This window comes from Ptychodera flava, chromosome 1 (assembly GCF_041260155.1).
Source record: "Ptychodera flava strain L36383 chromosome 1, AS_Pfla_20210202, whole genome shotgun sequence".
NCBI lineage: Eukaryota > Metazoa > Hemichordata > Enteropneusta > Ptychoderidae > Ptychodera > Ptychodera flava.
Window position 1 is genome coordinate 36177732 of NC_091928.1, and position 20062 is coordinate 36197793.

At 37.5% G+C, this 20062-nt stretch overlaps 1 protein-coding gene and 1 long non-coding RNA gene across 2 annotated transcripts in view; one reads left to right on the top strand and one right to left on the bottom strand.

The window, feature by feature from the left end:
- The window catches only part of LOC139136355 (cytochrome P450 20A1-like), an 81691-nt gene that overhangs the window by 59726 nt on the left and 1903 nt on the right, over positions 1-20062 (bottom strand). The window lies entirely within an intron of this gene.
- On the top strand, positions 4233-11636 carry LOC139136298 (uncharacterized). The gene is made up of 4 exons (XR_011553179.1): positions 4233-4330; positions 6329-6490; positions 8096-8154; positions 8497-11636. It is a non-coding gene; the product is annotated as an uncharacterized lncRNA (long non-coding RNA).

A 20062-nucleotide genomic window follows, 5' to 3' on the forward strand; every position in this document is an offset into this window, starting at 1 on the left:
TATTAAGATGAAAGAACACACAAAGTCGCTGTTTTTCCTATAATGTTGTTCCTAAGCCGAGAGCTGTCGATATCTAGTTCTGAAGTCGTATTTCCCTCCACTTTCTGAGTAGGTCATAGCATATCCAATCAGTGGGCTGGGAATGGAATAGGCTGCATGTAACTTTCCCGCCAATTTTAACTGGGTTAATCCAAACAGTTTCCTGGGAGGGGCTAGCTGTTAGTTGCACTCAAAATTCAGAGATAACAATTTGAAGCCTTCATCACTGTACATGCTGTGTACTTTGCGTGATTACCAAATTATACTTTCTATCAATTTTGATATGCCATTTCATTGAGCTACAGTCCCTAGTCGAATGATACCGTTATTTGATCCATGGTATTACTGCGTTATGCAATTATAATATTGAAATGTTCTGAGTGTTGAGCCAAAATGAGACAGCTAGAATTCCGACCTTGACTATATCTACAGATGCAGCTGATATAGTTCTTATACACACGTGTCCTCTTAAATACAGGGAGCTTTAGTGAATGATGCCAATCTGCTTGATAAAACCAGGCTTACTCATTGGCTTACTCATGGCTTCCGATATTGACTTCGATTTACAAAAACAAAAAGTGAAACTGTGCCGAATCCGTGGAGCTAATTTATGTGATATGCCGGCCAGTTGCAAACTGTGAGGATTTCTAAGCCACAGTGCAACATATTGGTGTTCGATGTGCCTTAACAAATTCCAAGCGGTACGGAGGTTTCAACAATAAAATAAATTACAGCGGTTTTGAAATTGCATTATGGCCAAATGAATGCACAAGACGCACATGCAAATGTAGTGAAATTAAAAAGTGCATATGCGTCTTGTGCGTTCATTTTGGCCATGATGCAATTTCAAAACCGCTGTAATTTATTTTATTGTTCAAACCTCCGTACCGCGTGGAATTTGTTTTGGCACATTGAACACCAATATGTTGCAATGTTAAGATACTGGCTTGATTTTTAACACATTCCTATAAATTCAACTGAAATTGTTGCCACGGTGCTAGCGCTGACATTGACGAATATGTACGGAAAGAGCATTTTGAGGGTGTTCGATCCTATGTTTCAGATTCTGCATCATTTTCATTGGCACTTACAACCCATTTCTGTCAACTACGAGTTATCAAAACACACTGAAGCGGCTCTGACCCCGATTCTCTATCAAAGGCAATGACTGAATGACATTTAGAGACCAACGTAAAAGTTCTCCATACCTTGAAATACAATGTGTCAGGTTTTTAAATTTCCATATGGTTGTGTTATTTTTTCAAATGATCTGAGTAGGAATCTCGACTTCACTTTTTCAACAGAAAAAATAATCTGCTTTGTATCGTGACCTATTTCGCAGGCAGGCATGAAGGAGTGAAAAGGTCGCTTGGTGTCGACTTTATACGATTAATGGCTTTATTGCCCCACTACTGACAGTACAATTGTAAACTTTTGTAAAGTTTGCGATAAACTTAAAATGTCAGCATACATGAGATATACGACAAAACTCAGATGTAAATCATCGATGCATTTTGTGCCATTTGTCTAACATATAAGAAAGTCTAATGAGAATTATATTGAAATTTCTACATACAGGAAACACAATCCATTTGTATACATTCCAAGTTATGACCTCAAGGACACCATCCATCATGTCGTCAGGCACAAGACAAGAGGCACTGGCGAATGTTCGCAGTTCACACTCATTTGCAAACTATGCTAGACTTCGAACACACGAAGATGGTTCTGAAGTAGTTTGTGATATAATTGGTGATATAATTATCTCGTGTGTTCCATGCAACTTTGATGATAACGACGGTCATTACAGAAACTACATGGAAAATCGACATTAATCATGGTGCATGGCTGAACCTTCACATTTCACGTGCAAGTTTGTGGTGATGAGTGAGTGTTGAAATAGAAGGGAAGGCGAGGCTGGTGGTTGTAGCGAAGTATCGGATCCACGAAGGTACCGAACTGCTACAAAACTACGGAACAGATCAATCAAACGCACCGGTATGGTTGAAATGTGCTGAAGATCCATAAATAGATTCTGCACATGAGAACTACATTTTTCTTGATTTAGAAATACGTGCACACGAAGCTAGTTCAACAGAGACATTTAGTATATTGTTCTATCAGCACTTCAACAAGTCTTCTTGAAGAGTTCGGTCATGACGCATGCGTGAAGTAATGTTACTCGAGCAGACCATTCAGAACAATGCAACAACAACAAAAACAAATGAGGGCTACCTGCTCGAAAAAGAAATAATATTAGACTTTGGAGTGAATCCATAAGAATGACTTCTGAACTTCCTCGTAGTTACCTAAACAGATTTCACTCTTTGTGTGCTGATATTGCGATTTCTTTCTCAACAAGATCCTGCGTTCGAAACGGAACAAGAACTGTAAGAACCATGAACTCATCCATTCGAATTATCTTTCACGGAAACTGTTCTTCACTGTATTCTTTTGGTCAAACAACATGATTTATTTCAATTACTCCCCTCTGACGGCGCTATCGGTCCTTTAAAGTGAATACCGCACGTTTTAGTAATAGTTTTTATCCACGTGCTGTTCAAATACTTTCAGATCGCAATTTTTAATTTGCAATTGCATTTTCATTACCTGTATCTATAAGATTTTATATTATGTTTTACTCATGGCTCCTTCGAATTACTTTTTTGGTTTTATTGTCAGTTTTTAAAGTGATTTTAGTTACATGTAATATAAATTGTTGTTTTGATTTGTGTGACGACAGCACAACAATTTCCTAATGTACATGCATGTGTATAATGGCAATAAAGTTATCTATCTATCTATCATCTACCTATCTATCTATCTATCTATCTATCTATCTGTCTATCTATCTATCTGAAGTATAATATTAATGTCATAGGTCAATCAAACCGATTGTGAAAAAATCCTACGGTCGTATACTCGTAAATCAACAGAAGATTACACTATAGTATCAAATATAACATTATAACTGTGTATTAATGGCGCAAATACTACGATCTGATTGGTCGAGACGGGAAATATCCATGCTATATTCGCATATAACACATTTTGAAAATGCAAGAGCTCTTAGCTAGAGAAAATCCCCTTTTTGACGTTTCATTCCAAATTTCAATTTAATATTTTGACATAACATTAATAAACTACACCAGCAGCGAGTATACCACTCAGTTTGACCAGTTCACTATCGCTCGTGCACATATGTACATTTCGTGATGAATTGGCCAAACCTCTCGTGGTATACCGTCACTGCGTCTTATTTATTTCTCAAACATTGAATGGATGTATACAGAAGAACACTGCTCTTATGTAGACTTTTAAACCACTTTAGTATATGGTCCGCATAGTCTGTCTTCTTTGGTTTTACGAGACATTTCTTGTTACATGTATAATGATCGTTAAACTTTTTCAGATAGTTTAGGATAGTTTCTAACATTTTGTCATTACGGAGTTTGTTTGCATGTTCGAAAAACAGTAATGCCATCGAAAGTTTACAGCTAGATTCATTTTTTTATGCATTCATTTAGTTCTTCCCTTCTTTTCTTTTTCTCTAAATAAACAATGAGTTTCTCTCGTTTCATTAGACGATGGCATTGTGATCTGAACTTCTCAAAAATATCATAAACTGATTAAATTAGTTTTGAACAATACACCCTTCAAACAAAATCCAAACCGAGAATTAGTACAAATTATCATGCATACACATGGTTTCCATGGTTTCAAGCCATAGAGTACAATAAGTGTGACTTGGCGCACCCTACATGCAGACAAAGATAACGTATCAGAATGTAAAGAGTTTCGTGACAGGTTTTCACGTTCGTGTTTTAATTATCAAAGGCGCCGTATTGAATTGGCCGGAAGCATTGCATTGCTCTGTGAGTTTACTTTTTGAAATTTGATTTTAACACGCGTTTGCCCAACCAAACTTAATTTATGTATGCTATCAACCAGACTCTATGTGAAGTGTTTTGCTTTGACTATCTTGTTACGGTAGAAGGGGCCAGACCAGTGCTCATAGAGTCACTCTTGGGACAAATGCTTAACTGCAGTGCACGATTGAATTTCCTCCGGAGAACTGAATTGTTTATTTTAATTTCAACCACGGTCATAGAGGGACCTTGGTTCAACTCTCAGTCTGTTCAGGAAGGGATGGAGGGAAACATATGTTCAACGCATGCGTTGAGGGAACGCGCGAAATTCCACGAATAGCAACGGCGTGTCAGGACGTTCCTACTCTTTGTCTGTTCACTTTGGAAAAGTCAAACAACGGGAAGATTGCCTGAAAAAGGAGGTAAGTCTGTTAAAAGGTTTTGGTAGCGACGAATACTGTAAAGTTTAAAATGACAATCACACGCCTACTTTGAATCAAATACTATTGTTGCTTTGTGTTTTAAAATTAAACCAAGGAACGCCCTTACTTTATGTCGACATATTATCCAACTGTTTAGCTCGAGTGTACCCATTTAAAGTTTGCTAGAATTGGTTAAAAGGCACGCAAATGAAGATGACGCCCCATCGCAAACTTTCTTAGCTTTACGCTGCTTTAAGTTTGTACCATGTTTTGCATTTCAATTGGTCTCTAATCGTTGCATTTCAAACAATTTAAACGTGAACGATGCGCATCGTGCATCATGTTACACTAGACATCAGCTATGTATTTAAAATCTGAGTTGAATCCGAGCATGCTGGAAACATGTCCATAAATTTGAAGAGAAAAATAGATATATACTATAGTAAACGTTGATAAAGTTTTGTCACAGGTCATGAAAGCGCAGCGCTGGATTTCCCGCGCTTATTGCCCTACGCAGATCACATGCAAATTACAGAATGAGTGATCAATCAACGTCAACCTAACTTGCGGCCGATATAGCTCGGCGATCCGCGCAATGAATGGAAACGATGTACAGCATTTAACATCTAGCAAAGATTCCTGAAATAGTATATTTATCAATTATGACAAATGAAATATATCGTATATGCAAATTCATGCTAATGCGTCAACAGCACATCAAATTTAAGAGCCGTCAGACAAATACAAAGAAATTTAGCTACAAAATTTGCATATGCAAATTCCGTAATCATTTTAAGCAGAATAAGGCAATCCCTAGCAACTACCACTTTGATTGCTATTAAACAATTTCAGAGAAGAATTTCACATAAAGCAAGTACATTGTGTAGTATAAATATTTCAGCACAGCAAAAGGAACAAAAGGACATTTCCAATGGGAATGCTCAGTTTCATTTTTGAACAGATTTGTTTTTTCTGACGACACAAAAACATTCTACAAGTTGCATTTGTTCTCATTTCGTAATGATTTGATTATACACGTCTGGGGGACTTACAAATGAAATTTCAAGTAAAATTTGGTAAACAATATCAGATTCTACCTTCGGTAATTATGGATTAAATATCAGAGCTACCTGACTAATGCTATTGTTTCACATTTTCAAGCTCATTTGAACATTTTTGGACTAGTAAATGTTTTTCTCCTCAGTGTGCAGAAGTATAAATTTATACTGTCAATGTTCGCTATCATTTAGGTCAGGATACGAAAACCGTGAAGACATTACAAACCAAAAAATGAAAGCTGTAATAGAAGCAGTTGCAGTAAGATACATATTTTCTGACTAACACTGGCAACGTTAGCTTTAGGTTTCAATAATTTAAACCATATATGAAATGTGTACAAATCTTGTGTAACATACCTATTAAATGTTAAAGCTACTCGGAGAAATTAAAGAAAAAAACTTTGAAAAAATGATGAAAAATTTACATATGCAAATGTATTATTTAATTTGAAAGATAAGTAATGACAGAAAAATGAGTGGTTAAACGTAAAAATTCACTAATCATAGAAACTATGTCCTTAAAAAATACAGCTGACCTTACAGGTCAGTCGTATTGACAAATACATGAAATGTCAATGAAATAAAAGTAAAAATTAATTGAAGATATTCCTTACCTACTATTGGTTATACAAGCACCGTCTACAAATGTCCACCTTTATTGTAGATAATAATCAATACCTAAACAGGTCAACTTTGGTGCAGTGTCTTCAACTATGAGTCATAAGTCTATGACATATTATCAGATGAAGGCCTACCGCACAGATAGAAACTCAGCTACAGAGGATGGACGATGGACAATAAGAGTAATCACTAATAATAGTGTAATAGTGTAATAGTGATACATAGCGGCCGCCGCCCTTTATCTATGCATACTACGCGCGGCCGCTATGTATCACTACACTCGTAACTGTGTGTAACCATTACGCTTACTGTTTTGTAGATAACACTGTAGATATGAAGAACCGACTTATTCGAGTGTTTGGATAGAACACACAAGTATGTGTGGAGACTGAAGTTCATTGGGAGAGCACTCTAGCTGGACATACCATGTATGCAGACAGATACCATAGTCTGTTTTATGGACATACAAGGATAAACAGTGGTATGTAGTGTCCCATGATAGAAGTCTGTTTTTGTTAAAGACAAGACTTACTTCAAGGTTATTCACTTCTAAGAAAATGCACGCCCTTCAACTTTTACACGACATGACGGTTTATTAGATTTTTATTTGGCCGTCATTAGCCATGGACCCATGACCCTTGAAATCGGAGTGAAGACACTAAGAAATACATTTGAGTGTTTGATAGAATACACAACGGAAGTGTTAAAATTACTTATTGTCATGATTGTAGAGACTGAATTTGATTAGGATGAAGATAATTAGTCCCGGCTTCCTTCATATATATATACAGCAGGCTAGGCAGTGATATGTTGAATTTTCTGTATAATTTTGATTCTGGTACTCGTAATCATGACATGAAAGGCAATATGTTGTATGGTATCCATGACTCAGTGTTTTTATTTTATGTAAATATGTTTTCATCAAAACTTGCATATGACAAAGTAAAAACTAGTATTCGATAGACGCTTCTGTCTGACACAAATGTCGTAGTGGCTGCTTTACAAAAAAACTGATCAGCATTCGTCTGCATTCATTGTATCATATTTCGTCTACACGGAGTCAGCGGAGTGTTGAGTATTAACCGACACTAAACTGTTCAGATATCATCAACATGATATTACAGTATTTCGGCACCTCAGCTCTCGTCGTCGTAAACTTAAAGCCTCTTTACGGCAACAGCTTAAGGCTGCCCCTTATGATTTTTGCGTAGGTCAGCGGAGCGGAAATTATGGTCTGACTCGCGAGAATTCTCAGTTCCGTGTTCTCCCCAAACACTCAAATGAGTCGGTTCTTTTTATTTACGATGTTATTTACAAAACTTGTGTGCGAAGAACAAAAAAGTAAACGTAATGTATACGCGACTGTCCATCCTCCGTAGCTGTAAATTGTAAATTACATTTTTCCAGATATGGGCCTGGAAAGTAACCCACAAAAAACACACAAATATCTTTCACAATCGCATGTAAAACCACGACACATCCATTACTAAGTAACAGGTGCCTTACAGGTCGTTTCGCGAAGCTGTTATAATGAATTAGGCAAAAAATGCTACACAGGCCACGCGAACTGGCGTCACACGTGTAACAAACTCGCGCGCCTGCCATGGTCCGCTCGCACGGGTTGTTATTTGACTACTATCTCCCACTTATCCCTGGGGGGGGGGGTACTACCATAGAAAGGCTGTACGGGTGTGTGTCAGCAAATCCCTAACAATGGGTCATATTTTTGGAATATACATGGGTAACTGTTTTCAACTTAGGCGGCACACCCCGTATGAAAATATCAGGAGTATTCCTCTCGGGCCACCAATATCTGATTTCCGTGAGCATTTGGGCTGCTCGAACAAGAAATGGCAAGCGAAGATGAGGGGCTGTGCATTTGCCTGGGTTGTCTATTATTCCACTTTTATTTGATTGGCCCTGACCTACAGTCCTACGGCTGTACACAAAAGAATCACCATGATTCCCTTTTTTCACGGGTAGCCCTCTATTTAATGAAGGCATAATGAACAACATTCTGCTGTCAATGCAAGACGTGAAGCGACTGTTGCAAAGCTTCTGTAACCATGTAGCACTTTTCTTTCAGGTGTTGTTGCTAGTCACGATGATAAGCCCATGGATGTCACAGCTGCCTCTGCGGAAAAGGTCAGTAGGTCTACTACACTAAACACAGGGTATTTATAGTGCTGATGAATATCATATTCGCCATTGCTCGACAACAAATAACTAAAGAAATGATCTGTTCTATCGGGCTAACACTCAGTTGTATTATGTCTTTACTTAATCTACAAATATCACGTTTATGTTCTCAGTTTCATGTGTTGATGAGCAAGTCAACAATGGTCAACATATGAAATGGAACGAATTTATACAACGCATTGTAAATCACATGTTGGTGAAGACCTTACAGCTGTGCACATTTGCTTGTGTTGTGACAGTACGCCGATGAACCAAATACGATATTGAGTATGACACTTTATCTTACAGAGAAGAAAATGGAAACCTCGAACAAAAGAATAGACAAAGTTGAAGCGTTTAAAGTACAGAATGAGGAAAAAAGTAAAAAGAAGAACCATGGCTTTAGCGCGACGCGATTCTACAATGATATCAACTAGTGAAAGTGTACATCGGGACCAAACTACCGTGTCAAAAAGTTATGCTCTCGTGGTCATAAAAAGAATATGAAAGCTTGAAAAACAATTAGCAAATAAGTTGTCAGCTGGAGGATCACTTCTTAACAAACAGCTATCGGATGATATTTATATCACAAAATATCTATCAGATATTTCACACATGACTAATGGCGTGCCGCATAGGTACGCTTTATCACTCGTTGAAAAAATGGAGGGACTTGAAGAAATGCTTATAAATGTATCATTGGTCAATGAGAATATGTCCGATGGGGTCCCTTTGGATTTCTCTGATTTATCCAATGTAAAATCACATATTTCATCACCCATTACTAGTCGTTGCAATGTTGGCTCTATTGAAAGTGCATCACACTAATCCCGAGATAGCAGAGTACATCGCAGTACATTTCAGCTGAAAGACCACGGCGTCAAGCGCATAAGATCAGAATGTGCAAAGAAAATCATCAGAGTTAGAATTTTTTGGAAAAATCTGTTACTTTCAAATATTGACCGCAAGTGTGTATTAGTGAGAAAGGCGTGCAAAAAAACGCTTGACCTCTGTAAAAATTAATGTCAACAACAACGTCACGTATATTCTTTTTGAATTGAAGTCATCGTATACGTCTACAAATAAATGAACTTTATTCTGTAATCCTTGACATATCATTCCATATTTTCATTGTCAATGATTTGCCTGTTTCTGGGCTGCAATCATTGATATATCATTCCATATTTTCATTGTCAATGATTTGCCTGTTTCTGGGCTGCAATCCTTGACATATCATTCCATATTTTCATTGTCAATGATTTGCCTGTTTCTGGGCTGCAATCATTGATATATCATTCCATATTTTCATTGTCAATGATTTGCCTGTTTCTGGGCTGCAATCCTTGACATATCATTCCATATTTTCATTGTCAATGATTTGCCTGTTTCTGGGCTGCAATCCTTGACATATCATTCCATATTTTCATTGTCAATGATTTGCCTGTTTCTGGGCTGCAATCCTTGACATATCATTCCATATTTTCATTGTCAATGATTTGCCTGTTTCTGGGCTGCAATCCTTGACATATCGTTCCATATTTTCATTGTCAATGATTTGCCTGTTTCTGGGCTGCAATCCTTGACATATCATTCCATATTTTCATTGTCAATGATTTGCCTGTTTCTGGGCTGCAATCATTGACATATCATTCCATATTTTCATTGTCAATGATTTGCCTGTTTCTGGGCTGCAATCCTTGACATATCATTCCATATTTTCATTGTCAATGATTTCATTGTCAATGATTTGCCTGTTTCTGGGCTGCAATCCTTGACAATCATTCCATATTTTCATTGTCAATGATTTGCCTGTTTCTGGGCTGCAATCCTTGACATATCATTCCATATTTTCATTGTCAATGATTTGCCTGTTTCTGGGCTGCAATCCTTGACAAATCATTCCATATTTTCATTGTCAATGATTTGCCTGTTTCTGGGCTGCAATCCTTGACATATCATTCCATATTTTCATTGTCAATGATTTGCCTGTTTTAGTAGTATTCCTCAACGAGTCATTATCACTCCTTCGATACGTCAATTTCCAATCGTCAAATGGATTCTGGGTTGTTATTATCGGTGAGATACCTGATATTTTTAGCTGCATATAAGACGCTTTTTAGAATGAAGTAACTGGTCGCTTACTTTTATATATAGTCTTACAGTGTATACAGTGTATATACAGTGTATATAGTGTGATTGCGGTTTTCTAAGGATGACAGGTAGAATTTGTCTGCACAAATTGAGTTGTTTCGTTTTGATACTTCGCTTAAATGTGTGTACTTTTCCAGTAAGAATTTCAAAGATTAGTGGATGTCGAAACGTTTTACAACCTGCTTATTTTGTTTAATGTGTGATGTTATAAATGTAAAGTAATTGATGTGAATTTATAGGAAGATACCCCATCGTATGATTGAGTGTCACAATGAAGGGATTCCTTGAATATGAAGTCCGACCAAACTACATGTATTCAATAATATACACTGAGATATTTCCATGTTAGAGAAAAGTCTCAGGCTGTATACATGTTTCTGACTTCAAAGTTATCACTCAAAACTAACATAGGTCTGTCGTCGTTCTACCATCTCGCCCGTTGCTTCAATTTAATTACCGAAAACATTATCAAAAATTTATCAAACTAGTCTTCCAATAGGACTGGGCATATATGACGTAAAGGTTTAGTTCACGACTAAGCGTTCAATGAGTTCGATCTAGTTTCTGCCTTGTACTAAAAGAAAGATGAATATAGAAACTGCAATACCAGATACAAAGAGATAGACCAAAGCCTTAAGAGCAAAAAAGATTTTTACCCAGTAATAGGACTACAACATGACTGAACGATCACAACAAACCAATTTATCGCCAGGTAAACTTTGAGGCAGGTCCTTACATGATTCAATGTGACCATTCCTTTGCCACACGATAATTTCAATGGCTGAAAACATGGGCATATATGAATTACAATCTTTCCTATAAAATAATTAATTAATATCGTCAGTGAAAGTGAGCGGTCACTTGCAGGTGCCACGCATATGATATACGGAAGAACGCTCAACGATAACTGAAAATTACAATATACTGCTGACGAGTGTTCGCCGTACAAGAGTTTTACTCTACAGCTTCCATCACACACGTGTTCTTCTCAACACTCCTGTTGATAACAATATATATTAGCTGTCCACTCGGGCCAGTAGCTGCAACTTTTAATTTTTTCACTAATTTTGTTTGTCAATGTTAAGTACCGTAATATCTCTTTCAACTCTGGCGTTCTACTCACCAAAGCGTTTGGATGTACCATAGACCCTCGAGAAAAACGCAGTTTGAACATGAGAACTGCATTGTTTTTGTTGATAATTGAAGTGTAAACAATAATATAACGTATTTTACATCTAAAGACGCTATTTTGACAAGCTTAATCGTAAGTGTTTCAACATACTTTAGAAGAAATTGTAGTTAAAATACAAAAACAAAAAAAATGAAAAAAAATAATCAAAAGCCTAAGCTACTTGCTGTCCCCTTTAATAATTGGTTTGAAAAGCACGATAATGGCACTAATTTTGCAAAAGATACTTCACTAATAAGTTATAAATTTTAATAAATCATAATGGCGGCTGGATATCTTTTCAAAGCACTTATTGAAATGTTAGTTGTTCCAGCTTTGCGGGAAAATGTTCAAATTACAACACTAGAGGCCGCCACAACTGATAGAAGGAATCGGCCAACTTAAACGAAAGTAAGGGAAAATACTAAGATAGGCGGCGGTAGTACGTAAAGGATTGGAGCCATGGCGTAATATCATATTTTCTCAAGTCGCTGTTTTCTGATTTATGTTACTACTATTATTATTATTATTATTATTATTATTATTATTATCATCATCGATGAAACGACATTTCTCTCTGTATACTTAATGATATCAACATAATAAAGTACGTTAAACAACCACACTTGTTATAGTTTACCATAATTTTGAGACACAAACAAGCTCCACACTGTACAGGAAAGAAATTGCTAATTCTATTCTTCGTGATTGTCAAATGTTATAAATAACTAAAAATTTATAACTTGTGATTTTATTGTGATGGAAAACTGTAAGTAGAAAGCAGTGTCAATCGGTCTACACAAATCAACAGTTTTGTATCCCTGAATGAACATTTTAAGAATTTGGAAACAGTCATTCAATAGAATTATGTTACGAACTGTACAAAGGTAACTCATTCCTTTGGCTCGAAGTTGTACGGCTCCGCGAAAAACACTCGTATACGATGACGTATATATATATATATATATATATATATATATATATATATATATATATATATATATATATATATATATATATATATATGTATAATATAATATAATATAATTGATAACAAGTAGAAAACAGGACTTAGCAGGCGTTACTCAGAGTTTCACGCTACATGTGTTCTCTGTAGCGATCATCAGTGTCTGTGTGGGTGTGTGTAGTTGTATGTGTGCATTTATGTGTGTGTAAAACCGTCATTTATATATTTACGTTTGTGACGGAAACTTGCTGCTATCTATGCTGGTTTAATCATGTAGTAACTTATTTGTACATCGATAGCGTGGCGCAGCTTCATATTCTATCCCTATTTCCTATCGATCCGGCACGAAGAACAAAAATCATACTTACAAAGTTCAGCTCAGATATTTGTCCATTAATTAAGCAATTTAATTTTTATTTTTTGCAAAAATCGTGAAAGATTTTATATTGACAGAGAAACTGATAGCTCCCGTATAGGTCTACATTAAAAAAGATCATATAAAATCTTGACAATGCAAACATGGAATACAAATTTATCACAAGTTTCGTCGAACTTTCAAGACTATTTTTAGAAAACATTTATGGTGCCTTTATGATCACTTTCGTGAGACATATACCGAAGTACGAAACGAAACGAACTTGGATATTGTTATTAATTACCGTTAAAATTACAAACTTTAGGGTCTGAAAAGGAGAGAAAACTTTCTATTGTTTTCATTTCCGAAAACTACACGCCAAAAAGTAGATTTTGTATACAAATGTGCGTGAAACATAAAGGTCGCATTTATCCTCAACCTAGGATTTAATTTTCCAGTTATATGCTGCCATATAGAAGATCTTTTTGATTTGTTTTCAGAAATAACATCTTAAAGTACCATCCATCGTTGTCAATTTTACTATTTAATGACATAGGAAAATGTGATACTTGATGTTGAAGATATTTTCACTATCTTTAAGAACGCTACAAAATTGTGCATTTCAGACTGTTTATTTAAGCCGAAAAAAATGTGCATAAAATTGTACTAAATGGGATTTCGTTATATGTTTGACGTAAATCGGACGAAAATTTGCATAAACGCACATATTACAATTTATGGATCATTTATGGGTCGACTTATACGGCATAAATTCGTTTTTTCACCCTGTGATGGTTTCAGATGCTTGCAATGATGATACTATGAGCAAAGTTTTAAATGGTTTTTGGTTTTTGTAAAGATGAATTCTGAACACCATGTCATGGTTATTTAGATTTCGCTGGTAATGGTAGGTGTAACGCAAAACCCAACTGGTTGCCAAACAATGTAACCGATGTAAATGCCTTTGCAAACTTGAAAATGCTCAAAGTAAGGATGACACAAGGAAACTCAGTTCAATTGGGATAAAGATTTTTAAAGATTAAATTTGGATTTCAATATCAGTGCAGCAAACAAAGTCTGGGAAAGTGAGACTAACCACTTACTATATCTAAAGAAAGACAATACAACACTTTGTACAATTTTATGATAAGTACACACAAGCCAAATTTACTGCATGTAAAGTGTGTGATTTTTAACTGTCATAATTTTGATACCATGACACAGCACTCAATTTTAAAATATACAAGAAATACTTGACATTTAACCATCTATTGTACTGGTCAGAATTTTTTCACCCATTGGAACAGTACAGTATGACTTCATGTAGTCATGTTTGTTATTTGCTACACAATGATACATGAAAGACTATGTTTATAGATCTACACTGAGGTAGAGTCACAAATGCAATCTGTTCTCATACTTGTATGAGTATTGTGAAAATTGAATGAAGTTTAAGCGATTGTTAATAAATGCATATATTTATTGTTATTGTAAATTGTGTGGTACTGTTCTTCCAAGTCTTAATAACTGTGGCTATCCATCCTTTGTAAAATATATAGCAAAAATACTATGCATGGATCAGACAGAGTGCTGTCACTTGCACATCAATTAATATTTATTTGCAGTGTACACAACAGGTACAATCAATGTCTCATTAGAGATGGTCCCAAACATTGCTCCTTGTTCAAATATGCCAGGCGCTTTTTCACATCAAAATTCATAGACTGCATACTGGTCATGTTAATTACATGCACTATACAAAATTTTCATCGCTTGAATACAATTAGCTACCTTTACAAACAACAGTGACCATCACTGTTAATATAAGCCACAAACAACAGGAGGATAATATGTAAGTTGTTCACATCTAAGGGCAGCACGTATCATGCTTCAGTTTTCCTGCAAACACACACATATGCCATCAAATGTCACGTGCAGCCCTCAAAACATTTTGATTACACAGTTGGTACTTGATCCTCAGTAATGCTGAACGAGGGCCGTCCTCGGGAATTTGCTGGTTTCAATAATGGTACTCAGGCTTCAAAACCATCATCACAGAGCTAGCCAGAACATCAATGGCGCCAATGACAAGCTGAACAGGGCTGACAACATCGTCGTCGATTATTCCAAAAGCATTCGAGTTAGAAAGAAGACGATGGACATTCACATCAATAACACAATTGGAACTATTTTGTGATTATAAGATGAACAGTAAAAGTCACAGAATGTGCTCTCTAAGAGAGCGTTTACTCAAAGCATTTAGTAATTATCAATTTTTCTAGTGAAAACATCGAAACTGTAATTATTGAATTAAATGTTAAAATAGTATTAAAAATATTGTAGTATTTAAAGCCATCTGCTTTTCAAAAATTGTAAATTTATCCTTTTTGACAATTTTTTACGGATAATTCATCTCATTGATACACATTCTTGAAAATGTCAAGATTAGAGGTCAAAACTTGATGATTGCTGTATTGTTTAGAGGACCTGGATGCATTTGAAGGTTTCGGGATCATATGTGATTGGTTCTTTACTATTTCAAAATGCCTCTCTAGGCCAGTCCTTAAAAATGTATAGGGGTCTTATCTAAGTGGTCCCTAAAAAGATTAAGGGACACATCAGGGTGGTCCCTAGACTTGGCTCAAGTCGGTGAATTTAAAAAAATAAAATCATTTATAATAGTTTCTCTTGTGTCTCTCCTATTTCGTACAAACCTATCCGGAATTTGGCAGCTCACGCCAGGTTTTCCCAGCGATTGAATGCGTCACGTTTGAGTCTGCGCAGTAGTGAGTTAGTTTCTCCCGGATTCACCGACTTGGACTTCTTGCAAGTACAGGCGGTGAGACGGACTGTGTACACAGTGACGTAGGAGCAAATACAAATGATTGACAGCCCCCGCCGTTGTTCTGGCCAATAAGAAGAACGCATGCTAATAAACCTCTGCATGCATTAAAAAGTTCGTTGTCATCTCCGTGCAAAGCTAGATATCGAGTACGTTTTATATCTGGGCGAATAATAGCATCAAATTCGTACATCAACCGCGTTTTACAACTGATTGGTCGACCATCGCTAATCATGCGAGATTACCAAAGAAAGCTTGTTGAGAGTACATTGAGGGAAAAGATGTGTTCGTCTGCGCACCAACAGGCAGCGGAAAATCACTGACGAAGTCGCCCCACATTGTCGGTCCTACTAATTACTGCCCGTCGCTGCCCGTCACTGCCCGTCACTGCCCGTCGACTGCCCGTCAGGAAATTAACCTTCCAATTACTGTAATCTGTCGATATATCAATACCAAAGACCACTTACATAATAGAAAGCTACAAAATAAGAGTCTGTTTTACTCCAAATGCCCGAGTCCTGTCTCAGAACTAACGTGAATATTGGAGCGCTAAGTTCTCTACTCGACGGGCGGTGATGATAGGCAGTGCCACTCGTTCGCAAATCAACGTTGTTGGGGTCTGGGACGACAATTTTGTTTGGTGTATAGTAAGTAATGTTTTTGATATGAGATATCAACTGATTACAGTCGTTGAAAGGTAAATTTCCCGACGGCAGTGACGGGCAGTGGTCGGACGTCGACGGGCAGTATGTATGGCCAATGGTGATGCATGTACGATCACACGATTAACGTTGCTACTCGTTCGAAAATCAACATTTTTCGGATCTTGGAATATTATTTCGTTCGTTTTTACAAGAGTAGTGGTCTTTGGTATTGAAATATCGACTGATTACAGTAATTGGAAGGCTAATTTCCTGACGGGCAGTGACGGGCAGTAATTAGTAGGACCCCATGCATTGTTTTGATTTCCATCGCTTCGGGCACGTAAGAGATCAGGCTACTACTGTAAGGACGGTGTCTTTTTCCATCCTTGAATAACCGGCGACGATTTTCGCATTTTGCAACATGGGCCCCACAAACAACACAGATATTTTCACGCGTTTTCGGTGATACAACAGAGGTCGTGCTGACTTTTGTGGAAGTGATCGCACTCGACATTTTGTCAACAACGCCATGTGAGTTTTATGCACGTCTCGTTTGGGTCAATTGGTAACTCCTCCCAATGTGTAAAATTTAGTGATGTCATCTTATGAATAATATATGAGTAAAGAAAACGTCATCTCATGAATAATTTATAGCAACGCAGATCGTGCAAGAAAGCCAAGTCTGTGATTCCGGGTGAAACTCCGCTGTATAGCGTTCACTCGACTCATTGCGTTCACCCTACTCATCGCGTCCACTCACGCGCGCGTTTCACATGAGAGCAAAATACAAATCATATTGCGTTCACTCCACTCAAACATTCACAAATCACAGACTTGAACCAAGTCTAGGTGGTCCCCAAAAGTTTCAAGGACTCATCTGGGTGGTCCCTGAAAGTTTCAAGGTCACATTAGGATAGTCCTTGAAAAATTCAGGGGCACCTCAGGTTGGTCCCTTAAAAATTCAAGGACTCATCCGGGTGGTCCCTGAAAGTTTCAAGGACTCATCCGGGTGGTCCCTGGAAGTTTCAAGGTCACATCAGAGTGGTCTCTAAAAGATTCAGGGACACATCAGGGTGGTCCATGAATGTTTCAAGGACTCGTCTTGCAATGGCGGTTTTTGAAAGATTCAAGGTCAAATTAGGATAGTCCTTGAAAGATTCGGGGACACCTCAGGTTGGTCTCTGAAAGTTTCAAGGACTCATAGTCTTAGTCATGTTCACGCTACAATCACAGTTGCTGACATCATTGTCGAGATCGGGAACAGCATGCAGCAGTGTCAGTGTCACTCCACAAAGGACCGTGGTAACAGACATCAAATTCGTCGGAGATATCCAGTATTCCATTGCTTTCCATTTCCAGGACGTCCTACATTCAGAATCGGCAACCTTTCCCGACGAAGGAATTAGTGCAGTAGTCAAAATCCATTCGAACACCACGCTGTTTACACACTCGACTTGAAACTATGCAGAGCCTCACAACAATGTGACCCGTGACCTTTACTATGTAAATTAGCAAGGACCATATTAGTTGGTGTACGATTCAGTGTCTCGCTTAATGAGAAAAGTATCATTGGCTACATCTCCAAATTAATCATGAAGACTGTAACATACAACCATAGTATTTTAAATGGTGGGAAAACTTTCCAGCATAAAAGAGCAACATGTACCTTACCCGGGACCTTACACAAGCGCACAATCCTAGATGCCCCTGTAGGTTAAAATGGAATGTGCCATCATGAACTGATTGTTTGCGAATAATTAATTGTTTACTGTATAGACCAGCGGCGCGTCGGCTAGTGACAGCATACTTCAACCAGCGAGGAAATTACCATTAATCGTCAAGGACTGCTCGTCTAAGTCGACTGAAGGTTCAGCCACTGCCCAGTTTATCACATTTATGCCGGGAAGAATATGCCTTGTAGATCTCGTCGCGTGATAAATATGCAAAGACATGTTTTAGAGCCGGCCGACCAGTCACACATGGGAGCGATGAGGACGCTGTGTTAAGCCATTACATAATCTTAACTTCAACCGTCATGAATATTGACGCTGTATGTGCAGGAAGTTGGACCAAATCTTTTCAGCGGTGTCTGCCTGTCAGCTTTATCAAGTAATGCTTGTGAATGCACAAACTGACGAGCGAAGGTCACATCAGGATAGTCCTTGAAAGGTTCAGGGTCTCATCTGGGAGGTCCCTGAAAGTTTCAAGGACTCATCGGGGTGGTCCCTGAAAGTTTCGAGGTCACACCAGGATAGTCCTTGAACGATTCAGGGTCACATCTGGGTGGCCCCTGAAAGTTTCAAGGACTCATCAGGGTGGTCCCTGAAAGTTTTGAGGACTCATCTGGGTGGTCCCTGAAAGTTTCAATGTCATAATAGGATAGTCCTTGAAAGATTCAGGGTCACATCTGGGTGGTCCCTAAAAGTTTCAAGGACTCATCTGGGTGGTCCCTGAATTTTTCAAGGTCATGTCAGTGTGGTCTCTAAAAGATTTAGGGTCTCCTCGGAGTGGTCCCTGAAAGCTGCAAAGACATCTCTTCACAGTCCTTAAAAATTCCAGACAAAAAAATGTTGGTTTTTCCGTTAATATTTAAAGGTTTCAATAGACAGATGATATTGATTACATTTCTTTGCATCTACCAAAAAAGTTCATTTTTAATAGAAGGGCTGAAATAGTTCAGAGATTTTTTAAAATTTTCCAGCATTAATTAGCACACGCACAAGAAAAGGTTAGTTTTATCAAATTTACCAGGTCTTATTTCCTTGTATATGAAATAAATAAATGTACAAGTCATTTTTTTAACATCTACCAAATCATTTGAAAGAGAGATCACCAAAAAAACATACACTACAGCAGAACTGATTTGGGTAGAGGTAGAAGGCCATTTTACCATCGAAAATTAAAATTTTATCATGCATCGTTCGGTGAGAAAAGCAAATGCCTACAAATCAACCTTGGAAAGGGAATTTGTATTTTCACTTAAACCTAAACAAAATTGACAAATCAGTTACATTTAATGGGTTCTCCTTTCCTGAGAGTGCGAAAAGCTAGACAAAAATGTCAAATTTGTTAGAGATGTATTTGATGATTGTGCAATTATCATTAATTTATAAAATTTGCCCTCGTCTTCACACAAAAACACTGTCAGATTGATGATTTTTAAATAGATTACAACAAAATGCTCAAGATCTTATAATCACAAAATAGTTCCAATTGTGTTAAATTTTCTTTGGAAGAAATCGTGAAACTGATCATCCATACGTTATGAATTGAGATCGAGAAGTAGAGATTGAATGCTCCTACTACCTCCATGCTCGAGCGTACATGGCGATTTATAAAATCAGAGTTCAACGGATTGCTTGATTTTGACATTTGGCATATATGTATACTCTGAGTAACTGGTGTCCTTGCTAGCTTACCACAGAAGGCCACACAAGCACTTCTCTGATGCTCGTTCGTAATACCATAGACCCTTCATGGAGCTCAAGAGACCGTAGGATCGTCTTTTTCGAGGCCGACCATGTTTGCGAATACACCGGTGCATTGTGGATATGAGGTGACCCCCTAGTTTGCTGGAAAAGGTAGCCTAATTCAAAGATTCTACTCCTCATGTCGGCATTCTGCATCGCATAATGGCATGTCCGCATTTCGCATCGCATAATGGCATGTCTGCATTTTGCATCGCATAATGGCATAATGGCATGTCTGCATTTTGCATCGCATAATGGCATGTCCGCATGTTGCATCG